Source organism: Engystomops pustulosus, chromosome 5 (genome assembly GCF_040894005.1).
Source record: "Engystomops pustulosus chromosome 5, aEngPut4.maternal, whole genome shotgun sequence".
Classification (NCBI taxonomy): Eukaryota; Metazoa; Chordata; class Amphibia; order Anura; family Leptodactylidae; genus Engystomops; species Engystomops pustulosus.
Window position 1 is genome coordinate 133,238,022 of NC_092415.1, and position 17,920 is coordinate 133,255,941.

The following is a 17,920-nucleotide window of genomic DNA, read 5'->3' on the forward strand; positions in this document are numbered from 1 at the left end:
ACCTAAGACCTTCTGGAATCATTTTTTCGGCTATATATTTCTCTAGGGATGCAACATCCCACATGAGATTGACTTCCTTCATCATCAAGTTTTGCAGTTGTTTAAAAACTGTTTCCAAATCATCTGATTGTACTATCAATACTTTATCATCAAGTCTGTTAATTTCCTTGATTATCTCTTTCTTAGTGAGATCTCTAAATGAAAAGATAACCATATTGTTATCTAAAAAGAAAAAGTGTTTTTTGTGATGCACACTAACCCCTATAGGAGCTGCCAAACAGTCACAGATGGATCGGGTACCCCGAAGATTTGTTTTTGAATAAAGAAAAAAAGAGAATAGAGGAGGATAACCATAAAATTAATCCTATGTTCGTCACTACATACTCTAAGGAAGCGTTAAAGGTCAGATCCATCATACAAAAGCACTGGGATGTACTTAAGGGGGACCCGGTAATAGGGGATAAATTAATAGACAAACCAAGAGTGGTGTTCCGTAGAGCACCGTGCCTGAGGGATATACTCACCAATAGCTATATTAAGGATGACAATCCTAGATGTGGTCGTGATAGAGTTAATAAGTTTACACATTGTAAAATATGTAAGGCATGCAAAGAAACGAAACAAGTAAAAATTAAAAATAGAATTTGCACGGAGGTAAATGGGCACAAAATTAAATTGAATATGGATATGAATTGTGACACAATGAATGTAATTTATATCTTAATGTGTCCCTGCAATTTGGGGTATGTAGGGAGAACAGGCCGAAAGATTAAAACAAGAATTGCCGAACATTGCCGAAATATCAAAAAAGGGGTCATGAGTCATAGCGTTTCTGCACACTTTAAAAGGGTACACAATTCAGACCCTAGTGGTCTGCGATTTATGGCAGTAGAAAAGGTAAAAACACATTGGCGGGGAGAACAAATAAACGTAAAATTAAGTCGAAGGGAGGGACACTGGATATATAATTTAGGGACTTTAACACCGGGTGGTTTAAATATAGATTTTGAGTTGAGATCTAGAAAAATAGTGGGTACCAACCATTATGGATTACTAACCATCAGATGAACACTACATAAATAGGATAAGTTAATATGGACGTGGAAGATACTCATATTCCTTTATGGAACATATAGATATGTAACAACACTACCTCATTGTACATATGGATATGGAAGAATATCCCTCTAGTTCGATATAAATTTAATAGGTATGATTTTTTGTTAACATTGGATCAATTGTGGGTATTGACATATTTATGATTTCTATATAAAGTGAGTTATGCAAAAATATCTTTTTTTTTTTTTCTTCAATATAAGGGATGGAAACATATACCCTTCATTGAAGATAAATTTACCTCTTAAGATGTTAATCTTTCGAATTGATTTGCCAATAATGAACTAAATTCTTGTTTTTGTAGTAGTGTGAACAGGGACTAAGTTACTCCTGCTCACGCACTGCTTGTTATGTGTGAGAAGGTAGGGGTTAAACATTAAACATGGGGGGTGTGTCTACAATATGGGGAAGAGGGTGTGAAGTCTTGAGTTATACTAGATTGGATAAAGCTGTGTAACAACAGATATTTTATTTTCCTCCTGGTAGAACATTCTTGTTAGTTTTTTATATATTAATATTGTATGTATACAAAATAGTTGCTAAATGGTCCGATGTATCTATTTTGTAATAGAATGGAAGACAGTAATTGTGCTATGTGTAAGGTATAAAAAGATTGAGAGGTTACTAGTCAGCAACCCCCCGGAAGAAGCCGTGGTAGCGAAACCCTGGGTCGGGCGAACTAGCGAGTCTGGCGTCCACATGGTGGATTTTATATGCGCATGATTTTATTCTATTTTGTGAGTATGTTTTAATAAAATAAATTCCATATATTTGAACATACTACCCTATCTGCTGCTTAATCTCTTCTATAGTAGCTGTACACTATTTGGCTACAGGATGCAAGAAAACACAGCTTAAAACTGTCTGAATAGCGATCTATTCCCATCCAAATACCGTTTGTGTGGAAGTGTACTGAAGAATTTGGAACATAGTTGGGAAAGGAGTGAAATCGTCACTCTGGGCAGCATCCTCTCCTCAGCGCCCTCACACTCCAAACCCACCAGGTCAGGTACAGGTCATTATTTCCCTCTGTGCGCTCCTTGTTTATGCATTGTGATATTTTTCTACATTACCTGCTTCTGTGATGTAATTAGCACCTTTTGGCTATGCACTAAGCACTTTAAATTTGTCTACTTCCTTGTCAGCCATTGTGTGCTCGCTGCCCAGCACCTAAAACTACACTACCCTTTTGTTATGTTCTATTTTTTAAAAAATGACTTCAATAAATTTTTGCATTTTTATTACAATTTATGCCCATCTCCTTATATCCCACACAAAGTCTACATTACATTGTTTCATTTCAAAAATTATAAAACAACCTATCTGTTCCTCATTACATAAAAATTATATCTCAACTACAGGTATATCAGTTATCACATGTTATATCAGGACAGACAAAGAATTTGTTTAGAATCTCCTGTTGTTACACACCTTTTTCCATCAACTACTATTCCAAATGTTCCGCCCCCTCCTCCGTAGTCTACACATACCTCCAGTGTTTTCATTCATTCACAAATGTTCTAATGTCTTCTCCAATCCGCATCAAGGCGGGAAACATGAACATCCCAATCCGGAGGTCCGGAAAGTTCCCTCCTTCTATGTGACGTCATATGTCAATCAAGTCCCTAGACCAAGTCCATTCCCAGCCAATGAAATACTGGGCGGGGTGTTCAGTCCCTCCTATCACCTCTAATCAACAGATCACATCTCTTTCATTCTGCATAATGTTTTAGCGATATACAGCAGCCACTTGGTGCCGCTATACTATTCACAGAAAAATATATTTATTTCAAAGGATTATTTCTAATTACTTTATGGGGCGGAAAGAATTTTTTTATGCTTATTCCCATACGTAGACTTAACCGCTCAGAACAAGAATTCACAGTCCGCATCATCCTAAACCATCTATATCCATAGATCTACAGCTCCTATCTCCTATGTCAAGATAACATTATTAGTGTACATTGGTGTATATTGCATCAAAGAATACATATTGCATCACGAATATGTCAGAATGCAGAAAACATCAGAGGATGTATAGTTGATTGCGAGTGTATCGCCATCTGCAAGTTATCCCTATATGGTGTCCCATAGGTCTACTTGTATATAGATTCCAGCCCTGTTGCACAACTATTTCGAACTCTAAAGGCTCTAATCCACAACCTATATACTCCTTTTAGTATTATCACCCCTATATATTTAAATAGGTTTTTCTAATAATGTTTCCTATGTGTCCTATCGTTTTTCCTTAGTAGTGTGCCTAATAGTTCCACTAAACGTTTATCAAAGTGATACCTAATCCTCTTTGAGAAAACATTTTAACTCAAAGTCTATGTTTAATCCTCCGGGTGTCAAAGTTCCTAATTTATATATCCAGTGTCCCTCCCTTCGACTCAATTTCACATTCCATTGTTCCCCCCGCCAATGTGTTTTAACTTTTTCTACTGCTAGAAAAACGCAGACCGCTAGGGTCTGAGTTATGTGCCTTTTTAAAATGTGCAGAAACACTGTGAGTAGTGACCCCTTTTCTAATATTCCGACAATGTTCGGCAATTCTTGTCTTAATCTTCCGACCTGTTCTCCCTACATACCCCAAATTGCAAGGACACACTCATAAATGACATTCATTGGGGCAGATTTACTTACCCGGCCCATTCGCGATCCAGCGGCGCGTTCTCTGAACAGGATTCAGGTCCGGACGGGATTTATGAAGGTAGTTCCTCCGCCGTCCACCAGGTGGCGCTGCTGCGCTGAAAAGCATCGGAACGCGCCGGAATACACCGAGCTGGACCAGGTGAAGGTAAGCGCGTCCCAAGCGTCACAATTTCGGTTATTAAATGCGGCGTTTTTTCCGAATCCGTCGGGTTTTCGTCCGGCCACGCCCCCCGATTTCCGTCGCGTGCATGCCAGCGCCGATGCGCCACAATCCGATCACGTGCGCCAAAATCCCGGGTCAATTCAGGTACAATCGGCGCAAACCGGAAATATTCGGATAACACGTCGGGAAAACGCGAATCGGGCCCTTAGTAAATGACCCCCATTGTGCCACAATTCATATCTGTGTTTAATTTAATTTTATGCCCATTCACCTCCGTTATGTTTCCATTTTTTATTTTTACTTGTTTTGTTTCTTTGCATGCCTTACATGTTCTACAATGTGCAAACTTATTAATTCTGTTTGGATCATATTTAGAATTTTCATTCTTTATATAACTATTAGTTAGTATGTCTTTCAAACTTGGGGCTCTGCAAAAAATCACTTTAGGTTTTTCAACTAACTTGTCCCCTATTATGGGGCCCCCTTCAAAACGTTCCAATATCTCTGTATAATAGACCTAATTTTTAACGCTTCTTTGGAGAATGTAGTGACAAACATGGGGTTGATTTTGTTATCCTCCTACTCCATTTTCTTTTTATCACTATTTTTGAATAACTCATCAGGATATCCTCTTTCCCTAAATCTTTCTTTAATAATTTCAGTTTGCTTTTCTTTATCTTGCGGGTCCATACAGTTCCTCTCAATCCTCTTTATTTGACCCCTAGGAATCTATCCACGGTCTGTGGTGGCAGCTGTCAAACTGAATGAAACTATTTACGTCCACTGGTTTAAAATAATTTCTGCTTTTTATTTTACATCCCTCTCGGAATAATTCTAGATCCAAAAATTGTATAATATTCTCATTTTTTTCGTAAGTAAAGTTTAAATGATACTTATTATTATTATTATTTATATATGTCACAAACTCCTCTAGTTCTTTATTAGTGCCCCTTCATATCACTATGCAGTCATCAATATAACGTTTGAATAAAACAATGTTGTTCAAAAAATAATTTTTTTTTGACTGTAGGTGAATGTCTACATATTCCCCCAGGCGACATGTAACGGAATTGATACCCGAAACAATGGGTCATCCTGGGGGATTCACCGGACTTTTATGTACCTTGGGTAGAAAATATATTACAGGTATCTTAGGGGTTTCTATATTAAGATACCTGTATTCTCTCTCATTAATGATGTCATACTTTTTCCCCCAATCTAATAATTCTGTTAATTCCCTTTTATATCTAGTAGTGGAATCACCTCTTAATTTTTTATACGTTGTGTTATCACTTAATTGCCTATACATCTCCTTATCATAGTCACATTTATTCAATAATACAACCCCCCCCCTTTATCTGCACATTTTATAATTACATTTTTATTTTCTTTTGACTCTTTTAATGCCGCTCTCTCCCCTTTGCTTAAATTATCCGTCCAATTGCTCCCCGTAAGTTTATCCAGGTCACTCAGGACCCACCGCTTGAAGGAATCTATACATTCATTATTGCCCATTGGAGGTGCGATAAAGTCAGATTTTTTCTTAAGGGAGGTATACTTTGTATTTGTTTCTGATGAAAGTCCAAATCAGCTCTACTTACTCCCATTGAACAGACCGGTGAGCTGCAAGCACGGAACGCCCAAGGCAAGGGCAGGGTGCAGTCCAATATGAAAAGATTTCCAGTGCAACATCTCCCACGGTCTAAAACTTGCTTTTATTGGTGCATCAGTACATCGGGTATATTTACAGTGAAGATAAAACAATCAATGCGTTTCGGCTATGCAGCCTTAGTCATGATCTAATTAAACAGGTAGAATCTAACACTTTATATAAAACCAACAAAGACGGTCACATGACCGAATTTGTGAGACAAAGAGGGAGGGGAAAAAGTTTAACTTGGTAGAAGCGGTAAAATTAGTCCAGAATCGCAGTCAGAGACAGTGACACAAGAGCTTTGGCTACAAACAGGGCTTTGCCTGGCTTTAATAGCAGAAAACAAATACAAAATAAAACATAAAGCCTTAACTTCAGGCTAAAATAAACACCTGCTCGGCTGAACTCTAACTAACACAGAGTCTTCCCTGACTACTCGGGGGGCGTACTACCAGCCACCCGAAACAAAACAAAACGTGGGTTTTGCCTCACGTGACACGCACAGTCCGTATTAGGCTCGCAGGCCTCAGTGCAGGAGAATAGAGTCAGGTTCTGCCTCTCCACATGTTCCCCCCCTTGTGAAGCACAGAGTGCAATCCTTTTAAAGCTCTAGTTGGAGCTGAGCTTCAACACCTGGGTTTCCTGAAACAACCAGGAAAACCAGTGCTGGACAGGAAGGGAATGACCAGCCCCACTACCAGCCTGCCAGTCATTCCAAAAATCCAGGCCCGAAAATAGGATTTACCAGATCCTTTAGCAAGCTATGTCTTGCTAAGGACATCAAGTCTCCCTGGATCTTCTACATCTCACTCAGCTTTCCCTGGGTGAGATGTACACCCCCTGTCCCCTAGAAGACATATGAGAGAAATCTAGGGGAAATATAGCGATTTCCCTCCACCTTACCAGTCACTATCTCACATACCCTCCCCCTTTGTTCGAACCTGTCGGGGCGGACACACTTAGCCACCAAGCAATGTGTTCTGGACAGAGCATCTGCATTTCCCTGCAGTTTGCCTGACCTGTGCTCAACTGAAAACTTAAAGTTTTGTAAAGTGAGAAACCATCTTGTGACCCTTGCATTCCTCTCTTTAGCCTGGCTCATCCACGTAAGAGGGGAATGATCTGTCACCAACCTGAAGTGTCGACCCAATAAGTAATACCGCAGGGATTCCAAGGCCCATTTAATTGCCAAACACTCATGTTCAACAATGCTATAACTTCTCTCTGCCGGTGTAAGCTTCCTGCTTAGATACGTTACCGGGTGCTCTTCTCCCCTAACCTCCTGTGAAAGGACTGCACCTAACCCAACATCAGAGGCGTCCGTTTGCACGACAAACATTTTTTTAAAGTCAGGAGTTATTAGGACTGGCTGTCTACAAAGGGCAGATTTTAATTCCTGAAATGAACTTTCAGCCTCTGGGTTCCACTTGACCATGACCGAACTACTCCCCTTGGTAAGGTCGGTTAAGGGTGCTGCAATACTTGCAAAGTTTAGTATGAATCTGCGGTAATAACCCAGAATTCCCAGAAAAGCTCTTACCTGTTTTTTGTTTAAGGGTCGGGGCCAGTTTTGGATAACCTCTACTTTATTTACTTGGGGTTTTATCACACCTCTACCAATGACATAGCCCAAGTAACGTGCCTCCTCAAGACCCAGAGCACACTTTTTAGGGTTTGCCGTTAACCCTGCAGCCCTAAGAGAATCCAGTATCGCCTGGACTTTTGCCAAGTGACTTTCCCAGTCCTCACTAAAAATGATAATATCGTCAAGATAAGCCGAGGCATATCTACGATGTGGCTTAAGGACAACGTCCATTAACCTTTGAAAAGTTGCTGGGGCCCCATGCAACCCAAAAGGCAAACAAACATACTGGAAAAGACCCTCTGGGGTGACAAATGCAGTCTTCTCCTTTGCCCTGTCAGTAAGCGGTACCTGCCAGTACCCTTTGGTTAGGTCAAGGGTGGAAAAATATCTAGCATGACCAAGTCTCTCAATTAGTTCGTCCACCCTTGGCATTGGATAGGCATCAAACTTTGATACCTCATTTAATTTTCTGAAGTCATTACAGAAACGCAGCGTACCATCTGGTTTAGGAATCAGGACAATGGGGCTTGACCACTCACTATTTGATTCCTCAACAACCCCTAGGTCCAACATCTTTTTGACTTCTTCCGAAATGGCCTGTCTACGAGCTTCAGGTACTCTGTACGGTTTTAGGTGAACTCGTACCTGTGGGTCGGTGACAATGTCATGTTTTATCAGCGAGGTACGGCCTGGCGTCTCTGAGAACACATCAGCGTTTCGCAAGATGAACTCTCTAGTTTCCTGCGTCTGAGCCTTGGACAGGGACTCGGATATACGAACCTCGGGTATGCCGTTACCATGAGAGTTTACCTCTACTGCAAGGACCTGCGGAGTAACTTCACAAGGCCAACTTACAGCTGACAAATTTTCTCTGTCCTTCCAGGGTTTTAGTAAATTTACATGGTACAACTGTTCTGGCTTCCTCTTCCCTGGCTGATATACTTTGTAGTTCACCTCTCCTACTTTCTCCAAAACTTCATATGGCCCTTGCCACTTAGCCAGGAACTTACTCTCTATGGTTGGTACCAAAACTAAAACGCGATCACCAGGGTTAAAAGTTCTGACCTTAGCCGACCTGTTATATACCCGCCTTTGGGCCTCTTGAGCCTGCTCTAGGTGAGCTTTAACTATAGGCATTATTGCACCGATCCTGTCTTGCATAAGTCTAATGTGCTCTATTACACTTCTGTAGGGTGTATGTTCCTGTTCCCAGGTTTCCTTGGCAATGTCAAGGAGGCCGCGGGGGTGCCTACCATACACCAGCTCAAATGGGGAAAACCCAGTGGAGGATTGCGGTACTTCACGAACTGCAAACATTAGATAGGGTAACAGGCAATCCCAATCCTTACCGTCCTTACAAACCACCCTTTTTAACATGCCCTTCAGGGTCTTGTTGAATCTCTCAACCAGGCCATCCGTCTGCGGATGATATACAGATGTACGCAAGTGTTTAATTTTCAAGAGCCTACACAACTCTTTAGTTACCTTAGACATGAAGGGGGTTCCCTGGTCTGTAAGGATCTCTTTAGGGATACCCGTACGGGAGAACATGTGAAATAGTTCCTTGGCTATTAGCTTAGAGGAAGTATTTCTTAGTGGCACAGCCTCGGGATAACGTGTGGCATAGTCTACAACAACAAGGATATACTGATGTCCTCTAGCTGATTTTACCAGGGGACCAACCAGATCCATTGCCACTCTCTCAAATGGTACCTCTATAATGGGTAAGGGTACCAAAGGACTCCTGAAATGTGACACCGGGGTGGTTAGTTGACACTCTGGACAGGTCTCACAATACCTTTGTACTTCAACAACAACCCCTGGCCAGAAGAAGCGCTGCAAAATACGTTCACGGGTTTTTTCACATCCCAAATGTCCGCCTAGCACGTGCTTGTGAGCCAGATCCAGCACCACCCTGCGGAGCGGTTGGGGTACTACCAGCTGTTCAACAATTTCCCCACGTACATTGTCTACCCGATATAGGAGTTCCCGATCAATCGCCATGTGGGGAAATACCTTCTCAGCCCCTGGGTATTGTGGTACACCATTTATTACCTTCACATTTTCCCTGGCTTTTAACAATGTGGGATCTCTTAGCTGAGCGGTCCCAAAATTATCCCGGGACACCTCCAACTCAGGCATATCAGAAGCTTCCTCCTGTTCCTCAGTATCACCAGCTAGTACCGCTAGGGGAAAATTCTCGGTTTCATTATTGGTCACCCCTACCGCTGGAACCTCACTGTCAGGGTCAAAGGGTTCAGGGCTAACCACGGAACTTACATTGTCAACTGATACATTTTTATGTCGCCACAAGTCCCAGAAAAGGGGAAAGTCTCTTCCCAATATCACACTGTGCATTAGTGACTTGACCACAGCCACACTGTGGGAAGCTGCACCACAGGGAGTTTCAAACATGACCACGGCTGTAGGGTAATATCTGGTCTCTCCATGAATGCAGAGTACCCCAATAGTTTGTCCGCTGCACAATCCAGGGTCTATCAGAGAGCCATGTACCAGGGTCACTAAGCTCCCAGAGTCCAACAGTGCATTCACAGAGCAGCCTCCTATTTTCACAGCACACATTTGAGGCTCTGCCTCAGTCTCTGCAGAGTAAACAGGTCTTGAAAACAGAGACACGGGTCCTGCGGTGTTGCAGTCCATGGGCTCGGTCGTGAGGGGACAAGTAGCCATCACATGTCCGGGTTCTCGGCAGCGCCAACAACGTATGCTGCCCCCGTCACCACTTTGAGACCCTTGTCTGGTTCTTAAGGGCTCACTAGACCTACTTGACCCAGCTGCTTGTTCCCCCTCTGAGCCACCTCCCCTGTAGACACTTCTCACCCCTTTAACAGTAGGTACAGTCTTACCAGTTGACCTGGATAACTTGCTGTCCCTGGGGTTGGCACATCCGGGAGATGTTTGGAGTAGTTCCTCTGTTGCACTGTATCTTTCCACGAGACTCACGAGATCATCAGCCGTCGTAGGTCCTCCTTGTCCGACCCAGCGCTGGATCCTAGAAGGAAGGGATCTGATGAATTTGTCCAGGACCACCTTCTCTATTATCTGGCCTGGTGTGGCTTCCTCCGGCTGCAGCCACTTCTTTACAAGGTGTATGAGATCATGCATCTGTGACCGTGGTGGCAGTGTCTCAGAGAAAGACCAACTGTGCACACGCCCTGCACGCACATGCATGTTCACTCCAAGTCGTGCAAGGATCTCACCTTTAAGCTTTATGTAGTTCTTAGCGTCCTGCTCACTCAAGTCATAGTAAGCTTTTTGTGGCTCACCTGTCAGCAAAGGTGCTACCACATCTGCCCACTGGTCGGCTGGCAGCTTTTCACGCTCTGCCACTCTCTCAAAGACCATAAGGTACGCTTCCACGTCGTCTGTGGCGGTCATCTTTTTTTAGAGAGGCATGTACTGTGGCCCTTAGAGAAGTAGACACTCCTTGGGTCCCGTGCACACCAGAGCTCGTTCTGCTGGACGACAGTGTCTCACCAAGCAAGGCCATTTTCTCCACCAGGAGGCGATTCATCTCGTCTTGCTTGGCCTGGGCTTGTTGCTGCCTTTCCTCAGCCTGGGCAAAAGCTCGCTGTTGCTGCATAATCATTTGCTGCTGCTGTAGGATGGCTTGTCCAAACTGCTTAACAAAGTCCTCCATCATACCGGACCCTCTCGCAGCTTTAATCCAGGAGGGAAAAAAAAAAAAAAAATACGTGTATGTCTCTTTAAGACTGCGTTACTATGCCCGCATCCTCCACCATATGTGGGAACTAGCTTGGTAGAAGCGGTAAAATTAGTCCAGAATCGCAGTCAGAGACAGTGACACAAGAGCTTTGGCTACAAACAGGGCTTTGCCTGGCTTTAATAGCAGAAAACAAATACAAAATAAAACATAAAGCCTTAACTTCAGGCTAAAATAAACACCTGCTCGGCTGAACTCTAACTAACACAGAGTCTTCCCTGACTACTTGGGGGGCGTACTACCAGCCACCCGAAACAAAACAAAACGTGGGTTTTGCCTCACGTGACACGCACAGTCCGTATTAGGCTCGCAGGCCTCAGTGCAGGAGAATAGAGTCAGGTTCTGCCTCTCCACATGTTCCCCCCCTTGTGAAGCACAGAGTGCAATCCTTTTAAAGCTCTAGTTGGAGCTGAGCTTCAACACCTGGGTTTCCTGAAACAACCAGGAAAACCAGTGCTGGACAGGAAGGGAATGACCAGCCCCACTACCAGCCTGCCAGTCATTCCAAAAATCCAGGCCCGAAAATAGGATTTACCAGATCCTTTAGCAAGCTATGTCTTGCTAAGGACATCAAGTCTCCCTGGATCTTCTACATCTCACTCAGCTTTCCCTGGGTGAGATGTACACCCCCTGTCCCCTAGAAGACATATGAGAGAAATCTAGGGGAAATATAGCGATTTCCCTCCACCTTACCAGTCACTATCTCACACCCTTCACAAAAAAAGAGAGACATATTGCAAGTGCCTAACATGAGACATCACATACAGGCAAAGATACAAAACAGGAAAGATGAACTTTACAAGATGAGTGTTATATATCTAGATAAGACATGCGGGTAAGGTACAACATATTTCTTATATCAAGTCATGTCTATGATTCATACCTTTTGGTTGTCTAGTATCGAGAACGAAAATCCAATAGGATTCTCTATTCAGAAGCTTTTTCTGCAAGTCTCCACCTCTGACTGGTTTGGAGACCTTTTCAATGCCTGTCCATCTAAAACTAGAGATGTCGCCTTTATGGACATCTCTAAAGTGAAGGGTGAGGGAGGAAACATTAAATGAGTTGTTGGTAACATCAGAGATATGTCGTCTTATACGTACTTTGGCTGGACAAGTAGTACATCCTACATATTGTACTCAGGATGCAGGATGCCAGGTAGATGATATAGGAAGTGTTACAATTGATATATGATTTTATGTGGTGCGTGCGCAGTGTCCCATACGAGGTAAAAGAATCACCTCGCATGATGAATTCACAAGCTTTGCAGCGCTTATGGCCACATTTGTGGCAACCTGGAAAGTCTAGCCAAGTTCTTCTATCAACCTCCAATTTTTCACTGATGAACAGGCTGGGGGACAGAGTGAAACCTATGGTCTTACCTTTTTTAGCTACGAATCTAACTCTCCGGCTAATGGTTTCGTGATAATCGCTGTCACATAAAAGAATGGATAAGTATTTCTTAATAATTTGTTTAATCTTATGAAATTGGTTGCTATATTGAGTGGAGAAGGTAACCTGTTGCAATTTAGTGTTGGAAGTAGAATTGTCATGTTTTTTGTTTAGAAGTTGTAATCTAGATTGTTTCTTAACCCTATTAAAAGATGTGGAGATGAGATGGTTACTATAGCCTCTCTCCTTTAGTCTCTCTGTGACAAGGGCAGTTTCCCTTATAAAAATTTCTTCGTTGGAACAGTTACGTTTGAGTCTAATGAACTCACCATATGGGATGTTATTAGTAACATGTTTGGGATGGCAGGATGAGGATAGTAGAATCGAATTACCCGCTGTAGGTTTTCTGAAAGGTGAGACCACAATGTTACCTTCATCTATGTGTAATTTTACATCAAGGAAGATGATGCAAGGATTCCCCACATCATATTAGGCACTAAAGTGAAATTTTTTAGATAAAAATGCATCTTTTACTCTGCACCATTTACTTTGCATTAGATTTTGGCCAGCATGTTGGGGGTTAAAATGCTCACTCCCAACCCCAGATAAATTCTTTGAGGGGTATAGTTTCCTAAATGGTGACATCTTTGGGAGTTTTCTATTATACTGTTACTTCAGGGGCTCTTCAAGTACACTGTGGCACCACAAAACATTTGCAGTCAAATTGGCCTTCCAAAAACCCAATGGTACAAACTATGTTCTGGACATCACTATACGACTAAAGAGCAGTTGACATCCACATGTCTGGTATTACCGTACTCGGAAGAAGCAGGGCAAACATTTTGGGATGTATATTTACCTCAAATTCCTTCTGAATTTGTCCATTTTAGGGCTAAATGAAAATAATCTTATTCAAAAATTTAAATTTCAAAATTTTCAATCCATTTTTGTTTGCTTCCAGAGAAAGATTTAAAGGGTTAACATACTTCTCAAATTCTGATTTGAATAGTTTGAGATGTTAGGTTCATAAAATGGTGTCACTTGTGGGGGTATACAATACATAAGCCTTTATAGAGCACTTCCAAACTAAATTGGTCACTAAAAATTTAGCATTTTTCAAATCTCTTGAAAATCTGAGAAGTTGCTACTAAAACTTGAAAACTTCTCAGATCCGTAAAAAAAATGGAAATGTAAAACAAATTATGGAAATAAAAATAAGACCAATGGCAAAAGGTTTCTACAAAAAAAAAAAATTTGTGGTATGACTTTTTGTCTAAAAAGTATAACATTTGAAATTTGAAAATTGTCATTTTTTAAAAATTTTTCCTAAATCATTTAATTTTTACCCCCCAAAAAAGAAACTGATCACCGAAATGGTAATACTAACATAAACTACAATAACTCACGAGAAAACAATCTAAAAATCACAAGGATATCTTAAACTGTTGAAAAGTTATTACCACAGGAAGAGAAACTGGTCAAATTTTAAGAAAAAGGTCTGAGGATTAACTTAAAAACCGGCTGCGTCATTAAGGAGTTAATTGTTATACCGTACGCTGCCCACACTGTTAGAAGGTCGTGCTTAACATCCCTGCAGTCTTTGATTTACTGTTAACCATTTATACAAATGTCAGATCAAATAAATACAACGTTTATGATCTTGTAGAAATCGATGTCAGAATGAGTTGCCAACTATGTTGAGCTATTAACTGGTATGAATACTATATACATGTAAATGTAAACATAGTCTAATACCATGAAACTGAAAATGAAAGGAGTCCAAGTTTGTGTAATAAATTGTGGGAGCTTTATGCAGTGCTTCTACATCGGCGCAAGATGCATCACACAATAATGTTTTGGTTTTAAAGAAAGAATAATAAATCTGAGAAAGGAATTGTTAGACTGTCCTAGGAAATATAGTGTTTCTGTATTTTATTGTTAGCTCTGGATTAGAAAAGAACAGATTTCAGCATATAAGCTATTTATTACATGTCAAGCAGCACAGAGGCCGGAGGTTTCTACTAAATATGAAATTCAGGCATAAAGGACAAGCACATATAAACACTATTCTTCGGTGATTTATTACTGGATCATCACTCATGGTTTTGCAGGTTGCTTTCTGAAGATAGATGTAGCTAATTTATATCAGCAGTTATTGTGCAAGATATTGTTAGCTTCTATTTTGATATTCACCCCACAAGGAGAGAATTGTCATCATCTGTGGTTGTTAACAGAACAGTGAAGCCAATTTTATTCCCTCACTTTGTTCTATAGTAATTTTATTCCGTCACTGTGACAATAACTATTTCCCATAACCTTCAGTAGCAGGAAAGGATTGATTAAAGTATGATAACATATGATATTGTCTGTGATCTTGTTGCTCTCAGGGAACACAGAGTAACAAAATTAAGTTCCTATTCATTCTTTCACCTTAGAAAATAAATAAAACTTTCATAATGGGAGTGTGCAGGGTATAACAGAGCCAATATTACTGTATAGATATAACAGATGACTGTATAAATAGTGTCCCAGAAGCAAGCTTACTGTATAACCATCAGAACCATCAGATTGTTGAGGATTTTTCTCATATAAGATTTAGGTGTGCCCTATTGTCCAGTCATCTATGCTTATCTTGTCTGTGTCTCTGTGTCTCCTCTTTAGAGCTGTGGCAATAATAGGCTATAATTTACCTGCTGGAGTACTGGAGACAGAGCCCTGTTTCAGGTATGTGTTATGTATATACGTAAACATACAGAAGTATTACTAAATGTTTTGCTGTCTGTGTACTTTTCAATTTTGAAATTGATGTTTATTAGGGATTTTGAAGAGGCCTAAATATCATATTGATAGGTCTCCAAAACCCTGACCATTTCTCTGTATAATGAATGGTGGCTGAATGATGAACCTCTTTAACTCCTTAAGGAAGCAGCCATTTTGTAGCTTAAGGCTCAGCCCGATTTTTTGAATTCTGACTTGCGTCGCTTTACATGGTTATAACTTTTGAACACTGCTACTTATCAAAACGATTCTGAGATTATTTTTTTCCCCCATGTTGTACTTCATTTTAGAGATAAATTTTGGGGCGATAAGTTTTGCGTTTATTTACAAACAAAAAAGCAAAAATGATGATTTTTTTGAAAAATTTGCCATTGTCGAAAATCGAAATCATTGCGTTTTCAGGCAGATAAATTTACCACCTAAATAAATTTAGGGTTTTTTTAACGGCTTTCATTGTGCGGGTTCATTAATGATTTTGTTTTATTCTATGGATTGTTACGGACACGTTGATACTATATATGTGGGGTTTGTGTTATGATTAAGACTTTTTTTAGCGTTATATGTTATGGGGCTTATGGGCAATTTTAGTGATTTATTACTTTATTTTTTTATTGAAAAACATTTTTTTTACTTTTTGACTATTTCCACCATGGGAGATGAACAAGCAATCATCTGATTGCCTGTTCATGATAATACTCTGAAATACTCATGTATTGCAGAGTATTAGCAGTGTCAGCCTATGCACTTGCATAGGCTGACAATGTGCCTGAAAATGACGTCACAGGCACCATCTTTCAGGCATCTCTGGGGTCCCGATCGGACCCCAGTGATGCCATAGCAACGATCGGCGCCCCCCGAAAACGGCTCGGGGGGGCGATCGTGGTGGAAAGACCCCCCCCAGAGGCATGTTAGATGGCGTGGTCGCGCTGACCGCAGCATTTAACGGGTTAAGCCCCCGCGATCGGATCCCACTCCGACCGCGGGTGTTACACTGGGGTGCTGGCTATCAGTTACATTGTTAGCTAACAGTTATCCAACTAACAGTTAACAGTAACTGCATTTGTATATGCACACCGTTCTGTTGTACAGTGATTTTAACTGCATCTATATACACACATACCATCCTCCACCAGAAAAACTATTGCATGGGCTGCCTGGATGTTGGACCATTTTTGTATTTAAATCCTGATCGCAGGCTTATACCTAAAACCCGAGCTAGGTACTTGTGTGGCTTCTGTAAACTGCGGGTCCTTAGGGGCCAGGGGTGTTCAACCTAGAAACACCTAGATGCCATACACACAGGGTAAAACCGTCAGATGGCAGGTATAAGTGTACTGTATGTATTGCATATACTTAAATGTATTACTATTTGTCACCCAGGAAGAAGAGTTTTCGAACAAATAGTCAGGCCTTGGTGCAAGGAGTGGATTACAGGACATGACACCACTCCTTTCCCTACTATACAGTTGGTTTAAGGGCGTTAGCTACAAACTGTCACATATGTTTATATTTGTGTACCTAGTCCAACACCAACCCAGGTGCCTGTCTCCAGGACCATGGGCGGTTTGTCCCCTACACAGCACATAGCCAGCACTTCCCTGAAAGTGCCACCTGTCCCATCTTTACCCCTATTGGCTGTTATACACCACATACATGGACCCTCTGGAGCCCATCTTCTGCTGGACAGCGTTGTTTTTCTCTACTCCCATCCGGTCCATAGCCGAGCCATGGGCGGCTCATTCACTAGATCTTTGTATCCACAAACCAGTGGTTTAGGAGTAGAAATCAGCTGGTAGCAGTATACTATGGTGTCAATGAACTTAATTGTCACACTAGTGTTACAGTGTTACAGATAAAATAAATTGGCCAATTGACTTGTAAACAAAACACTGGCCACCTCTAGTAACATTCCCTGATAGTGTGTGGGAGCAAACATAATTCCCTATTTTCCTACCTGGACCCGATATTATCATGTACACATTCAAACAACACCATCGATTTGTAGATTTTTAATTGGATGTTCATAATAGGGATATACACCTTTTTGGTTTTACTGATTGACACAAATAAATGTTAAGTTTTATACAAATGGGTTTCAGTGAGGTCCTTGGAGTATTTTTGTTTATAGTACCCAAGTATATTTGGACCCAGTCAAATAACACACTCACCATAGTTATTTGAGTCCACATCTCCTACAATGTCTGGGAGATCTGGTCTGGACAATAGTTGGGGTGAACGGTTTCATGCAGTTAGGGATTGTAATTGACTTTCCTAAAAAGATGGGTCATCATTAAATTACTTTTATGAATAGTACAAGATTAAGAATATGGAGGATATAGACTAGTACATCTATGCACCTGTTGGTTTGGATGCTGGGGGTCACTAGTTGTGTGAACAGCCCATGGCACACTTAATCAGCCACTGGTTCAATCTGTGGAAAGGTAAGAGCCATGTTGGATGTGCAAAAGTGTAGATGTCTTTGCACCTCATTGTCCCCTGGTCAGGAGGCCAGAGAACACATCCAATAAAAGATGTGAGATGTTTGTGGGTGGAATCCCACTATTCATGGAGCTGGACCGTCTTCAGAATGTCTCAAGAGTGCACCCAGACATCTTGATGTTTCTGAGGTCAACCCAGGGACTGGTAAGACTGTATGGATTGAGTTTAAAACTGGTTTTGGAACTGTAACACATGTGCTTAGACTCTGTGCAGATCAACAGAGTGAGTTCATACTGGGAAAAGACTTTCCTTATTACTGGCAGCTATGGGAGAATATCTCAAATGAGAAACCCCTCCTGCACATTGTTCTGTATAACAGTCTAAAAAAGACAT

General features: G+C 41.2%; 1 long non-coding RNA gene across 1 annotated transcript in view; it reads left to right on the forward strand.

The window, feature by feature from the left end:
• The first annotated feature begins 1,727 nt into the window (after window positions 1–1,727).
• Window positions 1,728–17,920, forward strand: part of LOC140134187 (uncharacterized) — a 93,588-nt gene continuing 77,395 nt past the window's right edge. Inside the window, exons 1-2 of the long non-coding RNA XR_011856106.1 lie at window positions 1,728–2,120; window positions 14,972–15,034. This is a non-coding gene — a long non-coding RNA (uncharacterized lncRNA). The remainder of the gene's footprint in view (window positions 2,121–14,971; window positions 15,035–17,920) is intronic.